Raw genomic sequence first — 25,294 nt, 5'->3', positions numbered from 1 at the left:
TCAAGGATACTCTTCTTTGGTTCCGTTTTCTGTCCTCCAGGTCCACTGCAATGGCAGTGTCACCCCATGGTTCTGCAGAGCAGCTACCCCTTCAGCTCAGTCGAGAGATAGCCCCCTCAACTCTCTATGAGGGCCCTGCCCTCTAAAACCAAGGGGCCTTTGACTTTGGTCGGAGTGGCAGCCTTCATGATCCCTAATCTGCTTGGGGGTCATTCTTCCCTTTTCTTAAGGATAACACATGCTAGTAGTCTTTCATTCCATGTTATTATTATTTTTCTTCCTTTAGGCAGTGCTTCTGCTGGTATAATCCCATTTCTGTTCCTGACACCTGCTTCATGGAGGCTGATTAAATTTGTCCTTCATAACCATACTAATTTCCTTATCTCTAATGGCCATTTGGCAACATCCTTAATATTCTTTTCAGAATAAACTCTCATTTTTTGCAATAAGAATAAGTTGAGAATTTTCCCAATCACCACATTGTGGCTCCATTTTGCATAACAATTCCTTCTTCAATTTATGTTTCTCCTTTCACATTTTACCATAAGCAGTCAAAGGACCTAGACTGCATCTTCAGTATTTTGCTTAGAAATATACTTAGCTGAATATCCAGTTTTATGTCTCTCAAGTTTTATTTTGCACAAAACATTAGTATACAATTCAGCCAAATTCTTTGCCACTTTCATAAGAATGATTGTCTTTCTCTTGTTTCCAACAACCTGCTCTTCATTTCCATCAGAGACCTCAGTAGAGTAGCCTTTAAAGTCCACATTTGTAGCAATAGTCTCTTCATAGTAACTTGACTTATTAAAAGCATGTGCCTCTAGATTTTTCCAGCCTCTGCTCATTACCCAGTTCCAAATCCACTTCCACATTTTTAGGTATTTGGTGCAGCAATAGCACATTTCTCAGTGCCCAAATCTCTTAGGGTTCTCCAGAAAAACAGAGCCAATAGGCAAGAGAGAGAAAGAGAGAGAGATGCAGACAAAACTAGTTAAAATGAGGAAGGCCAATTTTATTCAGGACTATTGCGATAGGGGAAAAGAGACCCCACTCTAGAACTGTGCTCCCTCTCAGCCTGCTTCCTCCCATGTTCGGCCACCTCCTCCCTCTCACCCCCAACAGCTTCATCTAATTATTGACAGAAATTGGTGTTAATTTCCTTACTTTGGATGTGTGGAATGCAACTATGAGGCTTCCGTTCTCCACTGGTTTCCAGAATTTACCATTGGGTTTGACTTCTAGTTACCTAATAGCGTATCATAATAGCACACCCTTGGCTGCCTTTTGAATATCATCTCCCCCCAGTTCATGGCCACCTGGCAACTCAGAATGTGACCTTGAAAATTGGGTCTTTGCTGGTATAATTAATTAAGAATTTTGACATAATATTATCTGGATTCGACTGGGCCCTAAATCCAATGAGAATGTTCTTACCAAAGGCAAAAAAAGGCAGAGACACAGAAGAAAGAAAGCCATGTGAATCAGGAGGTACAGACCGAGTGCCTGCTGCCACAAACCGAGGAGTACGAGCACCCATCAAATCCCGGAAAAGAGAAGGAAGGATGAACCCCTCGGGCTTTTGTAGTGAGTGTGGTCCTGTTGATGCCTTGATTTCGGACTTCTGGCCTCCAGAACTGTGAAGTAATAAATTTCTGTTGTTTTAAGTCACCAAGTTTGTGGCAATTTGTTATACTAGCCCTAGGAAATGAATGCATTTCCCTTCCCTGCCTCACTTCCTACTCCTTTATGGAAGTTTCCTGGAATCAGGTTCAAAATAAACTACTTGCACTGAAGTCATTGAGTCAGGGCCTGGTAACCCAAATTAGGGCAGTGACCAAAGTATTGTGATAGGTATTGATTGAATTTCAATCTGATCTCACATCGACTGGGAATGAGATACAGAGTGGTAGGTACCCCTTTGGCACATCTGCACTCACCTTCTGGCATTTATGTGTTGGATGGAGGATCCAGAGTCATCATCCACGGGGGCATATTTGAGAGTTTGTAAACAGCTCTTCCCACACTTTCCCTCATATTTCCGAAAGCCAGAGGAATGACGGAGATGGCAGTTACCCCTGTTTTTGGCTGCAGCGCGATCTGCCTGAGCCAGGCTTCCTACTCTCTGAGTTTGTTTTAGAATAATAATTATTGTTGACTTGACATAGATCCAGCAGATGGATCCATAGAGTGCCATCCATGGATGGGCAGTCTGTGCTGTGAAATGCACTCTCCTAAAGGAGGCGTAATTTTATTTTTTAATGTTTCTCCATTTTATAAGTAGTTATAAAATATGTTGAAGTTTTCAAATACTCGAGATACAAATTTTAACAGCAATTCATTTTCTTCCTTCTGAGTTGTTTATATGCATTAAAGTAAATGCTCATCCGAGTATATCGTTAATGTTTTGTCAGTATGTTTTAGTAACATAGATTACTAAAAATTTCTACTAAAAATTTAAAATGCACCAGAAATATAACATCTAATTCAGTGCATTAATATCTATCTATCTATCTATCTATCTATCTATCTATCTATCTATCTATAGATAGATAAATATAGATTAGATACAGATATAGATAGATGAGCAAGTTAAAATGGAGGTCAGGTTTCAGATTTTGATACCTCATGAAACTTTCATCATTAAATCTCAAGTGTTTTCATTCAGTACTGTATGCTGCCCTCAAATATTAACCATTTAATGGATTGGTCCGTATTTAGTATTCATTCAGCCTCTAAAGAGAAAAGTCTGTAAAAGGAGTTAACTAGCTCCCAGATACCTTTTCATGTAGCTTTAATTTTGTCTTCCCAAGATGAGTAGAATTGATTTCTAAACCTGGTAATTATGGCACTTCATGACTGAGGTCCAGCTTTCTACAGAAACTTCTCATATTCTCTTTGTTCCCTTGAAAATCATCAGCTGTCTAAACCACCCACTGAAATTTCCTATGGTCTAGGGAGTAATGCCTCTTTCATGTCCTCATCCCTTGAATATGGAATATTCTATTCTTTAATATGAGACCAGTGGCTTTATCAGTTTCAGAAAAAAGCTATGGTTCTGTGTAAAATTATATATATTTGTTTACAGAACTATGGAATGCATATCTATCTTTTCATAGAACCATAATATATATTTTAGACAATTATAATAGAAAATACTTTTTTGTGTGTAATATAGTGTTCTTAAATATATATGGATAAATGGCAAGAAAGGATGGAAAAATATGCATTTATTTTTTGGTGTGAGAAAAGTTTATATTAAAGACACTAAATCTGCGCAAATCTTATGGCACATACATAATGACTAAATTCTCAGGTGCCTAAGATATTATTTATCAAGTTTGAATTTGTGCAGCATATGAAAAATTTTATTTTTTCTTTTTTAATATGAAATTTATTGTAAAATTGGTTTCAATACAACACCCAGTTCTCATCCCAACAGGTGCCCTCCTCAATGCCCATCACCCACTTTCTCTGCCCTCCCACCCCCCATCAACCATCAGTTTATTCTCAGTTTTTAAGAGTCTTTTATGGTTTGCCTCCTTCCCTCTCTGTACCTTTTTTCCCCCTTCTGCTTCTCCATGGTATTCTGTTAAATTTCTCAGGATCCACATAAGAGTGAAAACATATGGTATATTTCTCTGTATGACTTATTTCACTTAGCATAACACTCTCCAGTTCCATCCACGTTGCTACAAAAGACTATATTTCATTCTTTCTCATTGCCACGTAATATTCCATTGTGAATATAAGCCACAATTTCTTTATCCATTCATCAATTGATGGACATTCAGGTTCTTTCCATAATTTGGCTATTGTTGAAAGTGCTGCTATAAACATTGGGGTACAAGTGCCCTATGCATCAGCACTCCTATATCCCTTGGCTAAATTCCTAGAAGTGCTATTGCTGGGTCATAGGATAGATCTACTTTTAATTTTCTGAGGAATCTTCACACTGTTTTCCAGAGCGGCTGTACCAGTTTGCATTCCCACCAATAGTGCACGAGGGTTCCCATTTCTCCACATCCTCTCCAGCATCTATCCTCTCTAGATTTGTTCATTTTAGCCACTCTGACTCGTGTGAGGTAGTATCTCAGCGTAGTTTTGATTTGTATTTCCCTGATGAGGAGTGACATTGAGCATCTTTTCATGTGCCTGTTGGCCATCTGGATGTCTTCTTTAGAAAAGTGTCTATTCATGTCTTCTGTCCATTTCTTCACTGGATTATTTATTTTTCAGGTGTGGAGTTTGGTGATTTCTTTATAGATTTTGGATACCAGCTGTTTATCTGATATGTCATTTGCAAATTATCTTTTCCCATTCTGTTGGTTGCCTTTTAGTTTTGTTGATTATTTTCTTCACAGTGCAGAAGCTTTTTATCTTCATGAGGTCCCAATAGTTCATTTTTGTTTTTAATTCCCTTGCCTTTGGAGATGTGACAAGTAAGAAATTGCTGCAGCTGAGGTCAGAGAGGTTTTTTCCTGCTTCCTCCTCTAGGGTTTTGATGGTTTCCTGTCTCACATTCAGGTCTTTCATCCATTTTGAGTTTATTTTTGTGAATGGTGTAAGAAAGTGGTCTAGTTTCATTCTTCTCATGTTGCTGTCCAGTTCTCCCAGCACCATTTGTTAAAGGGACTGTCTTTTTTCCATTGGATGCTCTTTTCTGCTTTGTCAAAGACTAGTTGGCCATACTTTTGTGGGCCCAATTCTGGAATCTCTATTCTATTCCATTGGTCTATGTGTCTGTTTTTGTGCTGATACCATGCTGTCTTAATGATTACAGCTTTGTAGTAGAGGCTAAAGTCTGGTTTTGTGATGCCTCCTGCTTTGTCCGTCTTTTTCAAAATTACTTTGGATATTCGGGGCCTTTTGTGGTTCCATATGAATTTTAGGATTGCTTGTTCTAGCTTTGAGAAGAATGCTGGTGCAATTTTGATTGGGATTGCATTGAATGTGTAGATTGCTTTGGGTGGTATTGACATTTTGACAATATTTATTCTTCCAATCCATGAGCACAGAATGTTTTTCCATTTCTTTGTATCTTCTTCAATTTCCTCCATAAGCTTTCTATAGTTGTCAGCATACAGATCCTTGACATCTTTGGTTAGGTTTATTCCTAGGTATTTTATGCTTCTTGGTGCAATTGTGAATGGGATCAGTTTCTTTATTTGTCTTTCTGTTGCTTCATTATTAGTGTATAAGAATGCAACTGATTTCTGTATATTGATTTTGTATACTGCAACTTCGCTGAATTCATGTATTGGTTCTAGCAGACTTTTGGTGGAGTCTATTGGGCTTTCCATGTAAGGTATCATGTCATATGCAAAAAGTGAAAGCTTGACTTCATCATTGCCAATTTTGATGCCTTTGATTTCATTTTGTTGTCTGATTGCTGATGCTAGCACTTCCAACACTATGTTGAACAAGAACAGTGAGAGTGGACATCCCTGTCATGTTCCTGATCTCAGGGGGAGTGCTCTCAGTTTTTTCCCATTGAGGATGATATTAGCTGTGGGTTTTTCATAAATGGCATTTATGATGTTTAAGTATGTTCCTTCTATCCTGACTTTCTCGAGGGTTTTTATTAAGAAAGGATGCTGAATTTTGTCCAATGCTTTTTCTGCTATATGGCAAATTTTCTAATTAAGTATATTTCTTTTTTTTAGCTTATTTTATTTATTTTGAGAGAGAGAGAGAGAGAGAGCATGAGAAAGGGAAGGGCAGAGAGAGAAGGAGAAAGAATCCCAAGCAGGCTCCATGCTGCCAGTGAAGAGCCCCACATGGGGCTCAGGATATGAACCACGAGGTCATGACCTTAGCCAAAACCAAGATTCAGATGCTCAACCTACTGAGCCACCCAGACACCCCTATATTTAGTTTTATCTTCTCTTTCCTAGTTATTAATTATTTTATAAGAAAAGAAAATATCAAAAAAATGTTTTTGCTACAAATGTATTAGCTGAAAATCTCAACTAAGGATATATTATTCCTATATGTTTTACATACAGAAAGTTAAATGGAAAAATCAAACCATCAGTAAAATGTTAGAGAATTTCTCTCTCCTCACCTACAGAATCTTAAAATATTTATAAGTTTTAGGTAATAGTGTTTCAATATAAATTTTGGTCATTAGAATTAAATCATGCCTTAACTTGTTTCTTAGATCAATATGCTTTATAAGATTCTCTAATTAAAAGTTCACCTTGGTTTTTTGACAGGAGTTAATTGAGTAAGAATATAAGCTATCTAGCTGGTTTTTCATTTTTAAATCACTCACACACAGTGACATTGATCTTAGTTTTCTATGTATAATACACACATATTTTCTCTCTTTTAATTTTCCTTTATTTACTTGTTTTGTTCCATTCTTCACTCATCAATAGGCTAAACTCCTCCCACATGTTGACCTTGAAGATATCCATTTTAAAATTTGACATGCATGGTATTTGCTACATAGCTTTGTGTGCTTCTTTCTTATTGTTCTTCACTGAATATTCTGTTTTTGAGTTCTGTCCATAATGAGACACATAGATTTAGATAATTCTTATTGACTATTTTGTTTCATTATTTGCTAATAACCAACTTTTATTTATCGATTTTTTAACTGAAGGACATTTAACCTGTGATGTATCCTCTGGTATGTATCTTTGTAGCTTTCCAAAAGTTTCTTTAAGGCATATATACCAGAACTGAAATTGTTGAATCATTTAAAACATTTCCTTAATCTGTCCAGAACGGCTGAGCAAATTTATGTTCCTACCAGCACTGCATCATGATGTCAGTTTCTCCACAGTCTCACTACCAATTTATGTTATTAAAATTAGGTTCTTGGCTTTATCTAGTGGATAAAAAGTCATTTCTAATTATTGTATTAATATGTATTCCTCTAGTTAGTAATGAGCTTAGACATCACTTATATGTTTGTTAGCCATTTTAATGATTTCTTTTGTGAATTGCCTGTCAAATTATGTTAATTTGCATAGATTTAAAAACCACATGTCAAATTTACTCTTATGTTATTATCCTATATTATAACTATCTCCTCCAAATCTGTATTTACTGTGGTGTCCTATATAGAAAATAAACCATTAATGTCCATGTGATTCAAACCACTTTTTTTGATTTGTTGTTGAATATTTTTGCCTTTAATTAAGAACATCTTTCCCCACCTTATCATATATAGATATTTTTTATTTACATCTCAATGCTCTATAAATGTATTTTCTCACTTAAGTTTTATTTTTGTGAGATAATGTTATGATTTAATATATTATTCTCCAAGTAGTGAGCTAATTTTCCCAGCCCCAATAAACAATCCCTTCTTCCTTAACTGATTGGTCCTGCTATCATTTGCAAGTTCCCATAATATAGATGGTTTCTTTCTCTGGTTTATTCCATTGTTGTATTTGTCTGTGAATATGTTAGTGCCATCAGTTTTATTTATGATGGATTTGTAATGTGTCTTAATACCTTAATAGGGAAGTCTCTCTTATGCTCTTTTCATTTCTTTCAAAAAATTCCATATACACCTTTGTTCTTTCATATAAGTTTTAGGATAATTTTGTCTATTTCCATGCAAAATCGTGCTAAAATTATGATTGAATTTATTAAGTTTATTGTCCAGTTTAATGATAATTTAAAACTTTATAATGTTAAATCTTATCTATGTTTCTATATCTTTGTTTCATAAAACTGTATTTATTTTAAGATAATCCTTAATTTATATTTTATAAGCACAAATTGAGTATCAGTGCTAATTTCTTCCATTGATTAAATATCTAACTGCTTCACTACACCCAGTATTTCTAACAATTTGTGGATTGTATCAGATTTTCTAGGTAAAATATCAATCTCTGTGCATTTTCTGTCTTATTGCATTGGCCAGATCCTCAAATCTAATATTTGTAGCAAATTTGTAGCAAAGATAGAAATCAGCTGTTACTCTCCAATGGGATTTGACTACATCATATGTGTGATTAGTATCGATTCTGGACTTATTTTTAAATACTTTGAATGTTATTCCTAAATAGTATAAATCTTTATTTTGTTCCCAAGTATAAGACAATTGCTTCAAAACTTCTCCATTATGTACAATGATATATTTTATAAGTTTTACATTACTAACACTTGTCACATTGAACAAGTTGTTTTTATTTCTCTTTCTTAATAACTTTCACAATAAATAGTTGTTGAATGTATCAAAGGCTTTGTACCAATATGATTTTTTGCTTTATTTTATTTGTGTGGAATTTTATAGGGATAGAATTTTCTGTTGATAAAGTGTGCATTTATTCCTGGGATAAGCCTTTTTTAGTTATGATTCATTATTTTAATACAGCATTGGAAACATTTAGCTAATAGTTAAAAAATTTGGCTCAGCTTCATAGGTCAATTGACATGTATATTTTCATTTTTGCCCTTTCCTTACCAGCTTTAGATCAGAATTACACTAGTTGCAAAAAATCTATTACTGTTACCACAAATAATAGAAATAATTATTGCATGCTTTGGGCCCGTGTCACATAGTAGGCATTTTCTACGCACTTACATAAATTCTGAAACTATAGCATAATTCAATGCATCTTAAAATATGGCCATCAAATCTATTTCTTTTAAAAACATTTTTTTAATGCCTATTTATTTCTGAGAGAGAGAGACAGAGCTCAAGTGGCAGAGGGGCAGAGAGAGTGGGAGATACAGAATCTGAAGCAGACTCCAGGCTCTGAGCTGTCAGCACAGAGCTCGATGCAGGGCTTGAACTCAGGAACCATCAGATCATGACTTGAGCTGAAGTTAGGCACTTAACCAACAGAGCCACACAGGTGCCACATCAACTCTTTCTTTTCAATTTCTTTAACCAATTATAGTGATTTATCACAATTACTGTCATTGTCTCTTAATACTGAAGATATGATGTCAGCTAACATTTACTGAACACTTGAAATTTTCCAAGTATTATACATTTATCAATTTATTTTTCCTCTATGAAGTAGGGACTATTATTAGTCTCAATTTCTATGAGGAAACTGATGGATCTGTCCAAGATAGAACCAGGATTCAAAACTAGGCAAGTTCCTAACCACTACACTACATTATTTTTCAAACTATGATGCATTCTAGCTTACAAGCAAGATTAATTATCTGTTGTTAGAAAATTTTGATAAAACTCCATTTTAATAGTATTAGTTTGTACTTTTTGAATGTAAACTTATTACCAGGGTAATTTTTTTTAATAGTAGTTTGATAAAATATTGCTACAATATTGTCTACCAGGATAAAGAACCATTACGAGTTTGTCAAAATAGCCTACTGATTAATAATAGATAGTATTCTAATAGCACTTTCTAGGCATTATGTTTTAGGGAAACTGTAGCTAGGTAGAATCCGATAGAGCCATAAATCAAAACTACAAGGAATTATGTAATCCTATTTCCTATTATTTATACCTAATACTCTGAAAGTATTTCTTTAATATTTATTTGTACATTTAAGAGAACTATTTTATTTTTTAAAAAAAAATTTTTTTCAACGTTTATTTATTTTTGGGACAGAGAGAGACAGAGCATGAACAGGGGAGGGGCAGAGAGAGAGGGAGACACAGAATCGGAAACAGGCTCCAGGCTCTGAGCCATCAGCCCAGAGCCCGACGCGGGGCTCGAACTCACAGACCGCGAGATCGTGACCTGGCTGAAGTCGGACGCTTAACCGACTGCGCCACCCAGGCGCCCCATAAGAGAACTATTTTAAAATGCTTCCATTTAGTCATAGTATTATGCTATTAAAATTCACTTATGATGATGATGATATTATTATATTGTTATAAAATATTGTTTCCCCTCTCACTGGCCAACTTGTTGCATTTATGAAATTACTTGATGTCATAGTTCATATCAATAGAACCTCAAAAAATATAATTTTCAATAATGAAATAGCATTTAAATTCCAAGTGCAGTGTTTATATTAACAAGAACGAGCCTGCTCTTTTGATAAATGTTATTGAGCAAGTTTGATCGTGCTGATGTATTAAACAACACTACAGAAATACATAGTGAAGTTGTAATGTGAAAAATTATTTGAAGTGTTTACATCTTACCAATTTCATTAACCATTATCCTCTGCTGAGTTATAAAATACCGAATATCCGCAAGGTGTTTATTGACCATACTTGGCCCTGGTGCTTTATTCTACTAGACCTGGAAAGTCTATGCCTCCTAGAGAAGTGAGAAGAGCGTGGCAAGAGTTAAACAGGGTTTTATAGGAAAAACAAAGTTATAATTTTTTTTTTCCTTATCTTGAAGAGCAATTGGGGGAAAAAAGATGATTTCTATGCTACTCATATACTTTTTAGTATTAAATTCATGATTAAAATTTATGATCTACATAGTTTTAATTAAAATACTAGTAAGCCTTCTGATATCATAAACACAAATTAACTCTAAATGTGAATACAAAGGAATAGAGCTCTCTCACATGTACAATTCCAAGAGTGTGTGATTTTTTCCTTCATATCAAGCCATGATCAATTTACCTAATCCTTTTTGTGTATACATTTTACATGTATACTTGGGAAACACTTTGAAAAAATGCAATTGTGTAGCCTCAAAAAAAAAAGTACATAAAATCTGTATCCCATGAACATTTAATAAATGTTCAATAAGTAAATAAAATATTTATGAATGTTTATAATTTACAAATATTAAATAATAATTTATACATGCTTTTTTAGCAAATAAATGCTCAAATAGGTAGATGTTAAATGTAGAGTCCGATTTTAGGCAACAGGCTTGAGCAATGGAAACTTGAGCAAGGCAATGGGGCCACACTGGCCACCCTGCTGAGGCAAACAGGCCCATTAAGACATAAGCCCAAACTGACCAATGGGCTACTGACAAGCAAGCACAGTTCCTAAGATTACCAAAACAGGAAAAAGTCCATATGTTCCCATACTCCTTCACTCCATCCTCTAACTGTGACCTCTCATCACCACATCATGGCCGTTGGTTTCTCCCTTGCTGTCCTGCCCTGCTGCTCCCTTGCAGGGCATTCAGTAAACTTCCACCTCCTTTGTTCTGTTGTGGGTGAATGCTTTCACTGCCCATGCCACCAGCTCCCACCCAATCTAGATGCCCCACATGAGAGGTCAAATAATGGCTCCCAAAGATGGCCGTCTCACATTTGCTCCCTTTCTTCAGTCCAGTATTATCTGCTTCACAAATGATTTGCCATGTTCTGTCATAAAGGTTCAAATATAAATAACAAATCTACTAAGCTATGATGGCCCGTTTTACAAGACTAACAAGGAGTTCGTGGGAAAACAGAACAAAACAAAATAAAAAAGTTAAAAATAGTATTCTAGAACTCTTCTATCCAATAAGGTAGTCACTAGCCAGATGTTGCCACTGAGCACTTTAAATATGGCTAGTTGGGATCAAGATGTGTTATGAGTATAAATTACCTGATATCAAGGACTTAAGCAAGAAAAGAAATCTCAGCAATTTTCAATTACACATTGCAACTGAAGATTTTGCATATAATGGGCTATAGTGTGAATACCTGACATTAAGCTTTTTTGACTATAATGTAAGTGCCTGATATTAAGCTTTTGATTACTAAGGCATCCATTTCAAAGACATCCATCTTGAACAAATTGCCAGCTGTATGCCAACTACTAGGTAAACAACTAGATAGAAAGCCAACCCCCACCCACATCCATGGGTGTTCTCATTTCAGAAGGCCCTGAGTAACCCAGAAAAATGGTGTTACCTGTTTTATGTATGTATGTATGTATGTATGTATGTATGTATGTATTATATACAATTTATCATCAAGTTAGCTAACATACAGTGTATACAGTGTGCTCTTGGCTTTAAAAGTAAAATCCTGTGATTCATCACCTACATAAAACACCCAGTGCTCATCCCAACAAGTGCCCTCCTTAACTCTCATCACCCGTTTTCTTTGTAGCCCCACCCTCCTACCCCCATCGACCTTCAGTTTGTTCTCTGTATTTAAGAGTCTCTTATAGTTTGCCTCCCTCTCTGTAACTATTTTTTTTTCTTTCCCTTCCCCCATGGTCTTCCGTGAAGTTTCTCAACTTCCACATATGAGTGAAAACTTATGATAACTTTCTTTCTTTGACTGACTTACTTCCCTTAGCATAATACCTTGCAGTTCCATCCATGTTGTTGTCAATGGCAAGTTTTCATTTTGTTTCATTGCTGAGTGGTATTCTGTTGCATATAAATACCACTTCTTTATCCATTCATCAGTTGATGGATGTTTGGGCTCTTTCTATAATCTGGCTATTGTTGATAATGCTGCTATAAACATTGGGGAACATGTATGTACCCCTATGAATCAGCACTCCTGTATCCATTTGGATAAATTCCTAGTAGTGCTATTATTGGGTGAGAGGGTAGTTCTATTTTAAATTTTTTGAGGACCCTCCACACCGTTTTCCAGAGTGGCTGCACTAGTTTGCATCCCCACCAACAATGCAAGAGGGTTCCCCTTTTTCCACATCCTTGCCAACATCTGTTGTTTCTTCAGTTGTTAATTTTAGCCACTCTGACTGGTGTGAGGTGGTATCTCAATGTGATTTTAATTTGTATTTCCCTGATGGTGAGCAATGTTGAGCAGCTTTTCATGTTTCTGTTAGCCATCTAGATATCTTCTTTGGAGAACTGTCCATTCATGTCTTTTGCCCATTTCTTCACTGGATTATTTGCTTTTTGGGTGTTGAGTTTGATACGTTCTTTATAGATTTTGGATACAAAGCCTTTTTCTGCTATCTCATTTGCAAATATCTTCTCCCATTCTGTTGGTTGCCTTTTAGATTTGCTGATTGTTTCCTTTGCTGTGTAGAAGATTTTTATTTTGATGAGGTCCCAATAGTTCATTTTTGCCTTTGTTTCCCTTGCCACCGGAGATGTGTTGAGTAAGAAGTTGCTGTGGCTGAAGTCAAAGAGGTTTTGCCTGCTTTCTCCTCTAGGATTTTGATGATTTCCTGTCTCACATTTAGGTCTTTCATCCATTTTGAATTTGTTTTTTGTGTATGGTGTAAGAAAGTGGTCCAGTTTCATTCTTCTGCATGTTACTGTCAAGTTCTCTCAGCACCATTTGATAAAGAGACTGTCTTTTTTTTCCATTGGATACCCCTTCCTGCTTTGTTGAAGATTAGTTGGCCATACATTTGTGGGTCCAATTCTGGGTTCTCTACTCTATTCCATTAGTCTATCTGTCTGTTTTTATGCCAATTCCAAACTGTCTTGATGGTTACAACTTTGTAACACAACTTGAAGAAACACCCCTGCTTTGATTTTGAACTTCTAACATCTGGAACTGAGACAGTAAATTTCTCTTGTTTAAGCCACCATATATATGGTACTTTGTTATGGAAGACTTAGCAAGCAAATGCAGAATAATATTTTTTCTTAGAATAATGTTTCAAATGTACAAGTAAAATGCATAACATTCTAGGTGCACCTGGCTGGCTCAGTCAGTTAAGCATTGACTCATGGTCTCGACTGAGCTTATGATCTCACAGTTCATGAGTTCGAGTCCCACGTCGGGTTCTGTGCTGACGGTGCAGAGTCTGCTTGGGATTCTCTCTCTCCTCTCTACGCCTCTGCCACTAGTGTTCACTCTTCCTCTTAAAATAAATAAACTTAAAAAAATGTATAACATTATAAATAAAGTCTATAATGAAGAAATACTATTATCAAAAAGGTATCATATAGTAACTTATGTGCCTGTTTATTAACACATTAAATGAAAATATTTTATACAAGTTCTAAGGTTCTCTTTAGTCTTTATCTTTCTGCAACATTTAACTTTATTAATGACTTACTCCTAGAAGTGCTTCTTTCTCTAGCTTTACTAATCATCGTCTACTCTAGTTCTTCTTCCTCTTTCCTTCCCCCTGGCCCTCAAATATGGATAATTTTAAGAGTTTCTTCTTTAAGCCTTTTCTTTTCTTCGTCTTGAGTCTCAGTTCATGAACTACTTTCTGATGACTCACCAGTAATGACACTAATCCTGATTTGTTTGCTAAAAATATAGAAAATGCTGCCAAATGTATATTTCTGCTCATATTCCTCACAAGAATCTCAAATGCAACACTACTTCTACTCTAAATTAGTCAATTAAATGAAAATTTACTATCTGTCAAAGGCAGAATCCAATTAGTTACACCATTCCTTTTTACCTGTCACATTTAATTGACCTGTCAGTTTTCCATTATAACTTAAAATTTTAATTCAGATCACTTTCCCTTGGCATCACTTTAGTTTGAGTTTGTTTGTTTATTTATCCTTTACATTTTATTTTGTGTTAGTAATCTGTATACCCAGTTTAGAGCTCAAACCCATGACCCCTGATATCAAGAGTTGCAAGCTCTTTTGACTGAGTTAGGTAGGTGTCCCACTTTAGTTTAAGACTGTTTTTCTATTCATACTTGGATTGCTGAAAGAGCCTGCCTATGAATTCCGTATGTCAAGCTCATCACTTCAAATTTAGGCTCTCCAAGAGAGTCATTTAGAAAGGCAAATCTGATTATCTTGATTTTTTTTTTAATTAGTATTTTTTCTTTCCTCTCAACTCCACTGCATTGCTGTCAGTTTGAAGTACAGTCTTAAGTAGTGCAAAAGACACAAGACATTTGGACGTTTAATGATGCTGACTGACTGGATCACATGGTTTGGGAAGAGAAAGGTTAAAAGGTTGGGAAATGTGAAACCTTTGATTCTTGGGAGGTATGGGGCACCCACGGTGTGGAATGGGAGATGGGCTCTGAATCCTGCTGGCAGGAAAAATGACCTATGGAAATTAGAAACGTTGAATCCAGATTCCAAGGAATTGGCTTATTGAATGCATAAGAAAATGAAGGACAAATGGCACATGCACCAAAAAAAGGTAAATTATGCCTTCCCTTGGTTCTTGTTCTCTGTAATAGTGAAAATGAAAGTAAGAGAGAGTGATGGGACAGAAGCTGACCAGGACACGCCTGGATTCCGCTGGCCATGGTACAACCCCTATCCTCATGTACTCTTCCAAAGGGAAGTGTTATGCTGAAAAAACAGATTGCAAAGGTTGCAATAATTCATAAGAGAATGGGCAAAACAATGGGGAAAGAGAAAAGAAAGAAAAAAGACATTTCTCTCAGTAAAGTGGAAACTTCTATTAAGAAATAATAAACTATTATTAAGAAATGAGATGAATATGAGCACCTGGGTGGCTCTGTCAGTTAAGTGTCCAACTCTTGATTTTGGCTCAGGTCATGATCTGGGTTCGTGGGTTCAAGCCCCATGTCAGGCTCCATGTTCATGGTGCAGAGCCTGTTTGAGGTTCTCTCCCTCTCTTTCTGTCTCTCTCTGCCCCTCCCCAGCTTGTGGTATCTCTCTCATAAATAAATAAACTTAAAAAAAAAAAAAAACAAAGAAAGGGGATGAATAAAGCATACATTGGTAAGATCAAAACACAGATCATAGGTCTACAGTCTTGAAATCTAGGTTGTCTGATGGAAGCCCTTACTGGACCAACAACCTTAAAGACCCCTAAACAAATCTGCCTTATTCAAACGAGCGTGGGGAAAATAAAAAACAAACAAACCAAAAAAAAAAAAAAAAAACCCTTGAAGGCAATGAGAAACCTATCCTCAATTTGGGTTGATAGTCCTACATTCTAATTGATACAGGGACTAATGAAGCGGCCGGTGTCCCTCGGCCAGGCGCCTGACTGGGTAGCAAAGGCCATATTCATTTGAGTGTGTGAAATGGTCAGGAGGTGGAAAAGTGAAGTTTCTGGAACTCCTTGACATGGGAGTCCCATGCATTGTGTTTTCTTTTTTTTTTTTTTTTTTTTTTTTTTTTTTCAACGTTTTTATTTTTTTATTTTTGGGACAGAGAGAGACAGAGCATGAACGGGGGAGGGGCAGAGAGAGAGGGAGACACAGAATCGGAAACAGGCTCCAGGCTCCGAGCCATCAGCCCAGAGCCTGACGCGGGGCTCGAACTCACGGACCGCGAGATCGTGACCTGGCTGAAGTCGGACGCTTAACCGACTGCGCCACCCAGGCGCCCCCCATGCATTGTGTTTTCAAAACCTGTTGATAAAATCTTAATGAGGCCCACAGGCTGGAAGAAATATAGACATGCAAAAAATTAGAGAATTAAAGTTTGGATGAAAATTGAGATGTTTAAATAGGCTTTATGTGAAATGATTATATCTTTTTATCTGAATGTATTATGGGAATGAGTGTTATGTCTAACTGGAATGTTTTCACTACTCAGTATTATAAAATAGAAGGCATGTAAATCTACTTTCAGACTAGTCTTGACTGAACATGCCAAATGAAAACCGATAGGAGTACCAGATCCCACACAAGGTGTTAATTTAAAACTGTCTATTGGACAAAATACACTAGAATATCAGGATCTAGTTGGTTTATTTGGATGTGGGGGGACACATACTTCACACTTGGAAATATTACGAAACTCCTATAATAAAACTACATGAAAGGAGTCTTGAAGTCCTTATGCAGACAAGGGCTTATAGCAAAACCTGTGGGCACCACCAAGCAATGATTGCTGGGATTTTGGATCAGAGAATTTCTATTTGAAGGCAATTTACTAGCTTGCTATCAGACATTAAGTGAAACCGCCTCCATGAGCGAATGACATAAAGTATTCTTAAAACCTGAAATATCCATGATTTCTTGGGTGATGTCAGAGAAACAACCCAAAGGGAAGGAGAGTGTCCAGAAGTGTTCCATAATAAAATGAAAATGGTTTGTGTGGGAACATGTGACATATAGGGGAATACAAAGAAGTACTCAATACGTTCACAAGCAAGTTGACTCTCTTTCCCTAGGACCGTGAAACCACCTGAAGAGCTGCCTGATCCTGTTACCATTTGGGTGGTGGCCTATAAACAGCTCTTGATTGACCAACTAAGAGCTGCTTAGTTTATGGGTAGCAGTTCTTAAGTGAATGGATAACACGCAGTTTGGAAGACTACCACTCTGATTGAGGAAGGTAAACACATGTCAGTGTGGTGGGATAAAACTCCATGCTGTTTGCCCCAGTGTTTCAGTTTTTACTGATCCATGGGCAGTAGTCAATGGCTTGGTCATACAGTCAGGCAGGAAAGCAGTGGAAAACTGGCCTAAAAGGATTACCATATGAGGCATTGTCCTATAGAAATCACTATGAGAATATAAGCGTTGCATTAAAGTGGGATTGGTTTCTGTCTCTTAAAAGAACCCTATTCCAAGAGTAAAAGATGATTGGAACCAGGGAGTAGATTTCCTGATGTACTTGCTTGAGGCGGCCACCAGCATCCACAATAGAAGTGGATCTTGGGGAACTGCAGTGATGAACAGATGTGCTGAATCTAGACATATTCCTCTTCCATCCTGTTTATTCATTGTGTCAGCTGATTGTCCCTAATGGTGGCTCACTTCGTGGTGTGATTTTTAATGACTGTGTTTTGTTTGATTTTGTTTTTGTTTTTCTGTAGTAGTCTCATATTGGGTTGTATGAATGCCACTAAGAAAGGAATTTTTCATTTGCCTTTTTAGAAGCTCTGGGAATTCAACCAGTTTGAAATTACTTTTTATGTTAATCATTCACATTGGCAATTATTTCACTAGAAAGGTAATATAAATGTGGACTCTTCACATATATATGATTCAGATCTTGTGTCATGCAATATCATGAAAATTCCCTTAGTTTGTCTTGTGAGTTAAATTATACCTTCCCGCACCTTCCCCCCAAATGAGATATGTTGAAGATCTCAGCCCTGGTACCTGTAAATATAAATTTATTTGGAAATAGGGTATTTGAAGATGTAACAAAATTAAAATGAGGTCATACTGGATTTCACAGTAATTTCCTAAATTCAATGACTGGTGCCCTTATAAGGACATTTAAAGACACATAGACGTACATAAGGAAGAAGGCCATGAAATAAAGGATACAGAGATTAAAGTGATAACAGCTACCAACCAAGAGATGCTAAAACATGTCACTAGTTTTTCAAAATTATCTTTCCTTCTTCTTCCTCTCCTCCTTCTCCTTCTCCTTCTCCTTCTCCTTCTCTTTCTCCTTCTCCTTCTTCTCCTTCTCCCTCTCCCACTCCCCCTCTTCCTCTTCCTCCTCCTGCTCCTCCTCCTCCTCCTCCTCCTCCTCCTCCTCCTTCTTCTTCTTTTTAAGGTCACATTCCTATGGTTTGAAACACAAGGGGCTCATATTGGATCAGTTCATGGTATTGTAAAAAGCAGAAAGTTCTCATGTGCAGCCCCTCCCCTGCAAATAATCTGTGCTCCTTTTATAGTATTGTTTGTCAACATATCTTGATGCTATTTTCCCCTTACCTTTACACACGCTGTGCTTTCTATTGAAATTGCTTTTGCCATTATTATTCCAGCTCCTCTACTTTTCGGCAAAACTTTCTCTGAACACCTCAGGGTGAAACAAGCATCTTATTAGCGTCTATTTTGCATATATCAGAAAAAAATTCAGCAAAATATGAGTTTATCAAGGGCAGAGAGTATGATGTTTTCATTTTTATATCCCAGGGATTGACGCAAAGTATATGCTCAATTTTTTAATGAAGAAATGAGGGACAGTATGTTTGATGTGTTAGCTGTACTATTAATATTAATTAGAAATTACTAAGGAGAATTCCATGACCTTCAATATATCTTTTTCTCTAAAATAACAGAATTAAAGAAATATTTGCTCACAAAAATACTTTGCAGTGTTTTCTGTATAAAGAAGTATTTTCCAGGGTACCTGGAAGGTTCAGTCGGTTCAGTATCCAACGTCAGCTCAGGTCATGATTTTGTGGTTGGTGAGTTCGAGCCCCATGTCCGGCTCTGTGCTGACAGGTCAAGAGCCTGGAACCTGCTTAGGATTCTGTGTATCCTTCTCTTTCTGCCCCTCCCCCTGCTCACATTCTGTCAGTCTTCTCTCTAAAAAATAAATAAATGTTAAAGAAAAGAATTATTTTACTATCTAACTTCTAAACAGTATATGTTAAGAGATTGCAACATTATTTCATTCTTTGAACCCAATGCTATACTTGAGCAGCATAAATTCATCCTTATCACATTCTTAACAACCTAGCAAGGTGAAATCAAATGGACTCTATGGAAGATTTTCTATATTAATTTTCTTTGAATCCTCACTGTCTTGAAGAATCAATGACACACAAAAAGGGCACATAATATACTATATAAAATGAGCAGGGAGATGAATACAAATACATGTAAACTTTTACACATAAAGGCCAACAATGACATGTACGTGGCACATCTCTTGTTAAAGTAGGTATTTTTGAAATTTGAGAAATGTATTGCTTTCAGGGTTTTGTGCCATTTTTCATTTTGTGTGGCATTACTAAGCTCTTTTCCAATACTGTCTAGTACTCAATAGCATTCTGAATTAATAATTATTTTGTAGAAGCTCATGGTTGCATTCTTTCTCTGCCATCTATATCTTTACCATTCTCTCCAATTTGGCTGAAGTCAGGAGAAATTAAGCTGAGCTCATTCAGGAAACAAAGAAAGCTCTTTCCAAACCATATGATAAGGTTAAATGAAAGAGCTGCCTTTGGCAGAGCAGAGATCTTTTTTGATGAATTAAATTACACAGTCCATTAGAATAGGAAATATATACGATGCCAACTTGATTTAACACATGGATCATGTATTTGGCCTTAGGACTAAATTCTATCTTCAATAGTTGCTTTTGGGTTGCTTCCACTAAGAAAATATTAATCTCTAAACCTCAAAACAACACCACCTGTTCATCCATTTATTCATGAAATGAACATTTATTGAGCATGTACTATTAAAAACAATACCATAGGGAAGTTCACACTCTACTAGAGAATGACTTTTAAAATAATTAAAAGTTGTGATAATTTCTATGTAATGAACTTACAATATGTATAAAATAATGAGTGTGCAGAGAAGACAGGGAAATTAGTTTTTTTCTTGATAAATGGCCATGAATAAACTAGTTGGTTTTCTAAGATGATCCTTCCAGGCCAAGTCTTCATTTGTACTGAGTAAAAGAATGGAGAAAGAATATCATATTCTTAATGGTCTCTGTTGCTAAACTTATTTACGATGTTAGTATCCTTTTCAACATAACAATCTAAGCAGATACTATCAATGAATCAGAGTTGGTTGGTCCTCAAGACAAAATCCTTTTGTTGTCTTTGCTGTTAGATCAAATTCTGGTGAAACTTGTTAGAGCCTTAGTAACTTACCAAGAATATTCAGCACAGCGACCTTGAGAAGAATACCCAGTGAGAAATCCAGATTACTTGCCAATATAACATTTAGCCAAGTCAACATGCCCTGAAGATAAATTACCTGTGTGTGGGTATGTATATTTGTGCGTGTGTATCTGTGTGGTATGTGTGTATGTGTATGTGTATGTTTGTGCTATTTGAGAACTTGTCAAGTCTTTGTTTATATTTTTAAGAATGTATTTTATAGGGGCGCCTGGGTGGCTCGTCGGTTGAGCGTCCAACTTCGGCTCAGGTCATGATCTCACAGTCTGTGGGTTCGAGCCCCACATCAGGCTCTGTACTGACAGCTCAGAGCCTGGAGCCTGCTTCCGATTCTGTGTCTCCCTCTCTCCCTGGCCCTCCCCTGCTCATGTTCTGTCTCTCTCTGTCGCAAAAATAAATAAAAACATTAAAAAAAAATAAAAAAAAGAATGTATTTTATAAAAACATTTTAAGAGTAGGGAAATCAATTTTTATTTTCTAACTACTTTGAATAATTAAGCATAACATGATTATAATAAATATTTGTCAAGGGCCCATGGGACATGTATGTAAAATTAACATCAACTTCCAAAACAAGAGATATACTTTAAAAATATTTAATCTGATAATTTTTATAAAAATATAAAGAATATACACTTTTATATAATTAAAAAAGAAAACATACTCCCAATGAAGCAAACATTAACATAAAAGGTGGAGATATATACAATCATTTATGGATGAAAAGGAGTTTTGCATTCAGACTCTGTTCATGGATATGAAATTGTGGGTATTGGTCAGTATAACTGTCTCAATATGATTATAATACATAATGTCTTAAGAAAACAGCAGCTCCAGGGGCATCTCTATGGCTCAGTTGGTTGAGCATCCAACTTTGATTTGGGCTCAGGTCATGATCCCAGGGTGATATGATTGAGCCCCACACTGGGCTTTGTGCTGAGTGATTTTGTGCAGAGGCTACTTGAGATTTTCTCTCTCTGTGTATGCACCTTTCCCCCACCTGTACTCCCTCTCCATCCTCCCCCCCCAAAAAAAAACAAAGGAAAAGAAAACAGCAGGTCCTATTAATTTAATCAGTTTATTTGGGATTTGTTACTTGTTTTGTATGTTGAATTTAGTTTACTAATCCATAGCCATAGCATTTTTTTTTCTCATAGTCAGTTACATTTCATTGGCATCACTATTTTATCACTTCTGATTAGCCATTAGTGGTTTAACTCACCATGTGGACTATGAAACTGTTATTCATAGGGTAAATATTAACATCATTTATTTTCTATGACATTTTTATGTGAGAAACAGTGCTGCTAACATAATTGCAAGATGGTCTGGAGCTGTTAATTCCACAAAATTCATTGTGATTCCATTGGAATTATGTGGATTACGTGGCTACCAATTAATTTATGCAATGTAATGAGTGCTTCATTTCATTCATCAGGAATTAAAAAAGTGTCTGCATTACAGCTTTGTAATTGTACAGAGACTCAGTCATCCTTTATTCATCTAAACGTAATGGCAGTGAAATTGGTTTCTAGATATAATGTTTTCATGTATTTATTTATTAAGAATAACAGAACTAGAAAGAAATTGCTGCCATAATAAGTTTCTAATGCAAAATATGATGACATAATATTATTTTTTCTTTTGAGTTAAAAAGATAAAACATCTTTTTATGTTTTCAGATAAAATGTTATAGCAATTTTATTACTATGCATGTGTATATATTTTATATGCATATTTTCCCTACTACATTAACCAGTGTACCCTAGAAATACTAATTTTTTAAATTTCTTTCTATGTATGATATAGCAATCATCAAAATAATAATATAAGGTTGACATATATACATATATATTTTTTCTACTGTATAATAAAACTATGATTTCTTTGTAAGTTTCTTTTGACATCTCAGATGATATATAAGAACAAATACTTTTGGTGTCTTTTTTCTTCACTAATAAAGTATATCTTTTTGTTTTTCCAAATTAAGTCATAAACTGTTAGTTGAAACAATAGAATCACATCTCTTTGGTTTTAATTTCATGCATCTTTTTTTTTTTAATATGAAAAGTTTCACAAAGCAGATAAGACCCAAATTGTTATAATCTTCCAGTCTTAAATACTTTATTTTGCTTACAGGTTGGATGTATCTTGAAAACTATAGGTCATTGTTTATGAATTCAAAATTTATTACATTTAATAATTTATTACTGATATATATATATTAATTTTTTAATGTTTTTTTTGAGAGAGAGAGAGAAACAGTGTGTTGGGGGGGAGGGGCAGAGAGAGAGGGAGACACAGAATGCAAAGTAGGCTGTCAGCACAGAGCCTGACATGAGGCTCAAGCCCATGAACTGTGAGATCAGGACTGGAGCAAAAGTCGGATGCTCAACTGACTGAGCCACCCAAACATCTCTACATTTTATTAAAAAAAGATCACTCACATGCTTTCTGATGTGTGGGTATTATATATCCCAAATGACAGCTATATAGATTTTAATTTGTTCTGCTTGCCCTGCTTTCTCTTTTCCAGCATTTTTAAAATGCATATATACTGATGTATTTTATTATCAAGGGATATTCAGTAGCCCAGTGTAATCTGTCTCCAGTTGGAAGTCAAAATAAATGGGGTTATCTGCAAGTAAGTTTCATTTTTGCCTTGTTCCTTTTACCCTAAAATTAATGACAAAGACTCTTTTCTTTATGAAACTTCAGTTAAGCTCCCATTATCCTGTTTTTAGACAAGGCTTCATCTTGGGTCAATTCATCCTCCGCCTACCTGAGCCAAATGTAGCAAGAATCCTGCTAAGTCACTTTAATGGCAATCCCTCCACCATTGATATCTGATCACACTAATCCTGTTAAATGAATGTAGCAAGAATCACCTTACCCTTGATGTCTGTCTCCTTTTCGTATTTTCCATCCATCCACTGAGCTTCTGGCTCTGCTGCTTGGCTATAAACTCCCACTTATCCCTGTAGTCAGAGTTGAGCCTGACCTCCCTTACTGCAATAGTCCCGACTGCAATCTTCTTTTTAACAACCATCAGAATACTTTTGTAACACTATTTAGCCGAATGTATATGAATTGGTGTTATCTATTTTTTTTAGAAAAAAAAAACAAAACAAAACTGCCATCCTTCTAACCTTTAAATAATGATCTTTATGAAAAGTTCAACTATGTAGAGTCTAAAAGCATACTGAGCAGGAAAGTAAATCAAAAGAAAAATGAAAAACTAGGAAAAAATATAACTGCAACTCAAATATCTGACAAAAATTTTGATGTCTGAACATAGAAAGGACTCTTAAAACCAACATAACGAAAAACAGAAAATATGTCATTAACAGGAATATGAATTCCAGAGGAAAAAAATTGATACACAAATGTTTTTTAAACCCATGAGAAGGGTTTCAACTTGGAGACCTCTAGTTGTCTGCCAGAGGTCATTCTCCTGTCTTTCATAGAAAAAAAAAATTAATTACTTAAAAAATAATTACTTAATAATAAAATAAAAATAAAATAAAATAAAATAAACTTGCTTTATAGTTGCAGCTTGTGGCCATTTGACTTTAGGTCTCAAAATTATATGTAAATGAAAGTGTTGGGAGATAGCCAGGAAATCTGCTTTAAAAGAAGGGTCAAATCTTGATTGTTCTTCTTGCTTTCTCTTAATTCATTTTTTGAACGCACTATGATAGTTGAGTCTCCAGGCGATGTTTGGAACATGAACATGAGGTTAGAGACATAAGCCTGGAACACAGTCAGTTTTGTGGTGCTGCCATATCCCGGGGTTCCCTACCTCCCAAAGTCTTCTGTTTTATTTTTAACAGGAGAGAAATGCAGCATTCTGTGATTTGAACCTGTGTTACTTTGTATTTTCTTTTGTTATGCGCACAAACCTAATTGTATGTGATAGAAATTCATTCACAAATAAAGAAAAACTAATGAAAAATATTACTTTTAGTTATCAACTTGGCAAAGATGAAAAAGGTTGAAACTTTTTCTGTCAGGGTGTGACAGAAACTATTTCTGTCAGGGTGTGAAAAAAACAGGCATTGTCATAAAGCCTCCTCATACATTGTCAACATTGGGATACTTATCAAAATTTTAGTTATGTATCACTTTTCCCAACAGTTAGACTTAGGAATTTAAATTTTTCTTTTTTTTTAATTTTTTTAATGTTTATTTATTTTTAAGAGACAGAGTGCACGTGGAGGAGGGGCAGAGACAGAGGGAGATACAGAATCCAAAGCAGGCTCCAGGCTCAAAGCTGTCAGTGCAGAGCCCAACACGGGTCTGGAACTCACAAAAAGCGAGATCATGACCTGAGCCCCAGTCAGCTGCTTAACCAACTGAGCCACCCAGGCACCCCTAAAATTTCTTTTAAGGAGACTTCCTGGATGCCTTTTGCATATATATGTATATTTATTTATCATTTTTATTTATCATTTTCCAGACCTTCATTCCAAGGTCACCCATGGCTGTAATAGAAAAAGCTATAAAAATATTGGGTCGCAATTTCAGCATTTAGTATAGAATTGAGGTAAATATAGAGTTCAATAATAAAGTTCTGGTAATATATTTAGAAAACATGGAACATCTACGTTTAACTACTAGGTTAGTAGTAGACAACCCTGCCTTTACAAGGGATGAAGGAGATTTCTGGTTACTGATATAGAAGCATAGCTAGGAAAGAGTGAGTAAAAAAGCAAGTCTGTAAAGTTCTGCCTTCCTCACAATGCTTTAGGCAGTTTTGACCTCCTTTGCCCTCTTCCTCTGTGTATTCTGATAGCATTTTCTAGCTGAAAGATAACCTTAAAGCTGTTAGGATATTCTCAATTTGTATCGGTGAATTCTTTTAACAAGATACACAAAATAAATCCTGAACTTAAGCCACTTACACTAGACTGACTTGTATTGCAGGTCGTGTTCAATGGTCATTCCAGAACCCAAATGCCTCCCAATGTAGAAAGGAGAGTAACAGGAA

The sequence above is a fragment of the Puma concolor genome, chromosome C2 (assembly GCF_028749965.1).
Source record: "Puma concolor isolate L17-30 chromosome C2, mPumCon1.1.hap2, whole genome shotgun sequence".
NCBI lineage: Eukaryota > Metazoa > Chordata > Mammalia > Carnivora > Felidae > Puma > Puma concolor.
The sequence above is the reverse complement of the archived record's forward strand: the minus strand, read 5'-3'. Positions refer to the sequence as shown.